Source organism: Myodes glareolus, chromosome 3 (assembly GCF_982192425.1).
Source record: "Myodes glareolus chromosome 3, mMyoGla1.1, whole genome shotgun sequence".
NCBI lineage: Eukaryota > Metazoa > Chordata > Mammalia > Rodentia > Cricetidae > Myodes > Myodes glareolus.
In genome coordinates this window covers 10,179,177-10,185,395 of record NC_142028.1, presented here as the reverse complement: position 1 = coordinate 10,185,395, position 6,219 = coordinate 10,179,177, and positions in this window count along the sequence as shown.

Genomic DNA, 6,219 nt, shown 5'->3' with positions numbered 1-6,219 from the left:
AACTGGATAGTTGAGCTGCTGGTCAGATAGGAGACTATCTGACAGGCAAGAACCAGTGAAATTGCCTTCCAACAGGTAACCATCTAGGTAGGGATAAGTTTCTATCGTTTAATTAATACGTAGGTGATGTTTTATTACTATTAACTAATAAAGAAGCTGCTCTGGCCTATGGCAGGTCAGAGCATAACTAGGTAGAAAAAACTAAACTGTATGTAGGGAGAAAGAAGGCAGAGTCAGGCAGACACCATGTGGCTGCCCAAGAAACAAGATGTAAGGTAATGAACCACATACCTCATGGTAAAACATAAAATAAGATAAATGAGTTAATTTAAGATGTAAGAGTTAACCAGGAATACACCTGAGCTGTTGACCAAACAGTGATATAATTAATATCATTTTGTGTCATTATTCAGGTCTGAGTGGCCAGGAAATGAAAGCGTAGTCTCTGCTTACAGATAGGCCATTTAGATGATATGTCCTGCTATAATTTACTCATCTCAAAACTCTGGTGGCATAGATGGCTAGGCTATCTCTAGCTTTGTCAGTTTATTAACAGCAGCAAACGACTAGGTCCTTCCCCCAAGGCTTCAGCCACCTTGTTGGTTCATTTCATACATAGAAATCAGGCCTTGCTTTTTCTAGAGCTTTGAGGTCTTCTGCTGAGAAAGGCAAACAGATTTGCTTTGCTAACAGACTTCATATTAAAGGATAAACAGGTTTCAGATGTTCCTTTATTTAAAAGAACTTACTTTGCAATGGCTGCTCTTGGTAATAACTACTCCTGTCTCTGGTAAATGGTTAGATGGAAAGAAAAGGGTTTTACATTTAATTTCCGAGGGTCTAAGAAAGTGTTTTGCGGTAGGTAAATGTGAGTTGTAAAGGTATAAGAAAATGATTTAAGGTAATGAAAAACATGTCAGATTTCTTTCTCTCCCTATACTCTTTTTATACTAAGATTTCCAAGGTTCAGAGTTTTAGTGTTGATTAATGGAGTTCTGAGAAGCTGGTTCTCAGAAGCACTAACTATTAGAATCAGGCACAAGCTCAAGATTTTAAGTTTCCTTTGGTTGCCTTCTAAGTATAAACTAAAGGTGCTTCTCATTGGGCTAAAAACGCCTCTGCCCAATCTATATACCCAGCCCTCTAGACAGAGAAGAGAATATTCAAGCTCTTAAAGCCAAAGCCATACTTTTATTCTACCACTCAAAGATACAAGTCTACTCCAGCTGATTTTACAGTGCCCACCCAGGCTTCTGCCACTGCTATTTCTGCCACCGGACATCCAGCCCTGAGTGCCTCAAGACCCCATTGCTGCAGAAATTGCAGCAGATTTGGTAAGACACCTGGGAAGTCCAAAGAAAAATTTTTCTCATGTTAAGAATGGGAAATATAACAATGCACGGAGTTAGGTCTCTGTATATTATTAGCACAAAGGATGGCTTGGATATGGAAAAAAAATAAAAGAAGAGATACCTTGTTTAGCTAAGATTGACATAACACCGATTATAATTACTATCCGTTTGGTAATTCATATTTCAGAACCAGAGGGCTCTTCCTTCCCTGCCTACCTTGCCCCAGATCTGCTGACTCCACCAGACCTTCCTAGAGCAGCGTGATGTGCCCTGCAATGTATTTTCTGTCTTTTGGCTATGAAGTGTTTGGTCCTCACAGCAAACTTGGGTGGGGGGTGTTCTACCCTGTAGTCCTTCCCAGACAACCCCATGGCCAAGACCCATGAATTATGTCCTAGCTTCATTTCCGCTGCTGTGATAAAACACCTTGACAAAAAACTGTAACAGATTGCCTGCTAACCTGGCACCAGAGTGTTAGCAACTACCTATAATCCCTTCTGGGTTACACTTGGCCTAGCTCTGTCTGGAGTTAGCACCTGGCTCTAATCCATCCTTTGTTTAGCAGATACCTTTTGCCACCCTATGTGAATCTTACCTGATAGTTTTCCAAGGACATAAAGCCTATGAAAAATTGGTTTGGGGAAACCAAGAAAACTGTGGCACCTGATGAATCAAGAATTTGCACTTGACATTGTCTCTTTGGAAGCTTCCTCAGGTAGTTTTGAGCCTATGGAACTCAACTGGATAAAGGGTAAATATGGAGAAAAATAAAAACACCCTGGGAAAAGGGAAAGTGCTTCCATCCATTGAGGCTGGACCCCCTGCAGCACCAAAAGGCCAAGTTCATTCTTAAAGTGTCTCATATGAACCCACACCTGACTTCACCTACTCTCTCTCTATATATCTCTTTCAGTCTGGTGCTATCCTGTTCAGCCATTGGTCAAAAGCATCTTCTTTCTTAACCAATAAAAGCAACACATAGATAGAAGGGCTTCCCACACCAAATGCTTGTGTTGCTTAGGGTTCTGTTAATTTACTCTTGTAGGTCTCTCCAGAACTGCCTGCTTCTGTGTTTTTCTGGAGGCACTGTCCTAGTCCAAGTCTCATCATCACTGTGTTCCTGGACCCTGGCAATGGTCTCCATTTGACTGCTAAGGTACATTTTGCCTCTGATGACTTAGGCCCAGTGTAATCTCAGAGGAGATCTCTCAAATAGAGAGAGCCTTTTACTTCTTAAAGTCTCTCTCTCTTTCTCTCTCTCTCTCTCTCTCTCTCTCTCTCTCTCTCTCTCTCTCTCTCTCTCTCGGCAATTTGGACATCCTCCTCTAAATCTTGTCTCTCATAATGATTACTGTTCATAATTATCTTGCCATGCTTTACAATGATTTCCATTTGTAATTACTTCACTGTGTAATTATCTCACTAGTGATTTTTTTACCCACTGGGTTTCTCTGCACCTTCCACCCTTCACATGACTCATGCTTTGGTGCCTATTAAGTTCTTCACATAGAGATACCTTAAGCAGGACTGGACACCTTCTGGTCACATGAGTAAAATATCAACTGTTACAGTTGAAAGATAGTAAGAATTACTTATAAGGAAAACAGAAGATTTGAAAAACATTAAAAGAATGGGGGGAAGTAAAAAGGAAAATGCAGAGACACAAAATCAGCTTGGGAGAAGAATGATAGCCCTTGCCAGGCAGAATCAAGAGCACCTTTCTGGGGAAGCCCATTCGTTTTGGACCCAAGTGTTTCTTTTTTGAGTCAAGTATGTTCATCTATAATCAAGACAGAACAGTTGCTTTCCAGATCATAAATAGTGGAAGATAATATTTACATTTTATTTGATGCTTAAGCTTTACTGTAGGTGAAGATAATTTAATTTTCATTTAATAACTTATTCTCTGTGAATTTTATATACAAGCATGGCACCTACCTCACTCACTGTCCCCCCCAACATTTATGTGGTAGTTTTCACATTTATTTATATTTTCAGTATATGAGGGCTTTGTCTGCAGGTATTTCTGTTCTCCAGTCCTCAGGAAGGATCAGAGGATGCTCTGAAACTAGAATCACAGACAGTGGTGAGCTGCCATGTGGGTGCTAGAAATTGAGCCAGGGTCCTCTGCAAAAGCAACAAGTACTTATGTTTTAATGATGAAACACATAAATGCCATTCTCTCAGAGTTTAGCATGAGTAGCCTGAAAGTCATAACATTCAAGTTCTCAATCTGTCAGCATTCCCTACAGATTATGAAATGCCTGTGTGTGGTTAGATCACTATAGCTATTCCAAGTAACCCATCTCTGTAGTAGTGACTCCAATCCTTTCTTCTGCCTTGCCATCTAATGCTCAGCATCACCAGCCCAGTGTTTCCAGACCCATTATATCCCATACTAGGTTTTCTTCTTGCCCTGATATTATTCCTTCTGCTGGGAAGAGTCTGTGTGTCATTAATCCTACAGATGGTCAATTCATCTTTCACCTTCTGAGACTCAGTCAGATGTCACCTAGACCAAAGCTTTCCTAAAATTCTAGTCACAGAGATGAGCCTTGCTGAATCTCCATGCTCCTTCAAGGCCTGGGACAAATCTAAAATTGCTTTTGTTGTACATATTCCACAGCAATATTTGATGCTGGCCTCAGTGCCAAACCCAGTGAAGACAAGAGTGTGGTGTTTTCATCCTAGTACCCACCATCCATCCCTTAACACACAGTGTGAAGCAAAATGCTCAATAGAGTCTGGGGATGTTTGCTGCTAATGTTTGTGCATGGTTTTAGATAATACTCTATCTTTTGTTTAGATTTTGAAATATCAGTTTTCATGTTAACAATGATTCAATGTCCTTGTGTTGTTAAGGCTATGAGAAGTGTTAATTTATATACTAACAAGGTCTGTGTTGAATTATGCAACTCAAAGAACCAATTGTTCAATGAAACTTTGCAGAGTAACAGGTACTTCTGAGGACAGTGAAGCATAGGAGTATTTGTGCTGTAGAATAATGCTCTTATACACTGTAAAGATTTGTCACTCATGTTGGTTTAATAAAACACTGGTTGGCCAGTAGTCAGGAAGGAAGTATTGGTGGGGTGAACAGACAAGGAGAATTCCAGGAAGAAGAAAGGCAGAGATGCAGTCACCAGCCAGACTTAGAGGAAGCAAGATAAGAATGCCTTACTGAGAAAAGGTACCAAGCCATGTGACTAAACAGAGACAATAATTTTGAGTTAATTTAAGTTACAAGAGGTAGTTAGTTGTAAGCCTGAGCTAATAGCCTGAACAGTGTGTTCTTTGAGATTGAACAGCTGCAGGACTGGGTGTGACAGAAACTTCTGTCAACACGTTATAGTATAACTCACCATCAGAATTTGCTTCATGCTTTTACTTTTTTCTATCTTTCTTTCTTTTTATTTGGTAAGCTTACTTATTTCATGTGTACTAGTGTTTTGCCTGCATGCTTGTATGTGTACCAAGTGCATGCCTGGTATCCATGGAAGTCAGAAGGGAGCATCAGATCCCCTAGAGCTGCAGATATGGAGCTGCCAGGTTGATGCTGGCAACAAAACCCAGGTCCTCTGCAAGAGCAGCAAATGTTCTCAACCACTGAGATACCGCTCCAGCTCTCGCTTCATGCTTCTTATTTGTCTGTATGAAAGAGGGAAAAAAAGAAAAACATTTTGTCCTATTCTCAATGTTCATAAGTTTAAAATCAATTTATCAGTAGACACTGTTCTTTCCCTTAAATGAGTTTGGCTGCCCAAATAGAATTGTGTTATTAACATATAAATGACCTAACTATTTAGTACAATCAAGGCAGTTAAAGGAAGTGTTTGAAATGAGTCATTTATAATGATTTATAAATACATTGTTGAACTTACACAGTATTTAAAATGAAGGGGACTGGAGAGGTGGTTCGATGGTTAGGAACACTGACTGCTCTTCCTTAGGCCCAGGCTCGATTTCTAGCATCAACATGGTGGTCACAACCATCTTGAATTCCAGTTCAAGAGGATCTGACACCCTATTCTGGCCTAAGTAGACACCAGGCACACATGTATTGCATAGACATGCATGCAGGTGAAAACACTCATATACACAGAATAAACAGAAAACTGTTTAACAGTTAACATGGATAAACTACGCTTTGTCATCATCTATATGAATATTACCTTGACTTGTAGAATTATCATGGGCTTTTAAAAAAGAAATTTATTCTATGACAAATTTATACAAATAGCTTTTGCATTTTGATCATAGCCCCATCCAATCTCATCTGCCTCCCACCCTTGCCAACCCCTCCCTGCAAGTACCACCTCACTGACTTTTAATATCAAGACCTTTTTTGTTAACACACCATTGAGCCTGTTCATGATAAACACCATGTAGCAGTCTTCTCCATTACCCTGGCTATATGTTAATACTAAAGATAGAAATGATAATAAATAAAAATAGTTTTAATGCATTTTTAAACGTTAAGGGAGCAGCTCATGGTGCCTGTTGGCAGACCTAGGAGCTATTTTTAAGCACTGTTAAAAATACCCCGCACATCATTCTTATAAATATTCAGCCGATTAGAAAGAATAATTCATGTCACCAGGGGAATTGAAAGCAACAGCTGCAGGGATGAGGTGGGAGGCTCATGTTCCAAGCAGCCCTCACCTTCCTCAAGGCCAGGGGGTAAGCTTGACAACCATTGGTGTTTTGAAATACAGGTTGCTAAATATCTTATAGACAAAATTAACGAGAACCTGGGGTGTGCACCATAGCTTTTTTCTGATCCTCTTCCACCCCATACCCCATTTGGAATAAAAATTCCCCGTTATTTAACCTTTCAAACCCTCCATGCTTTCTATATTTCCTGGAA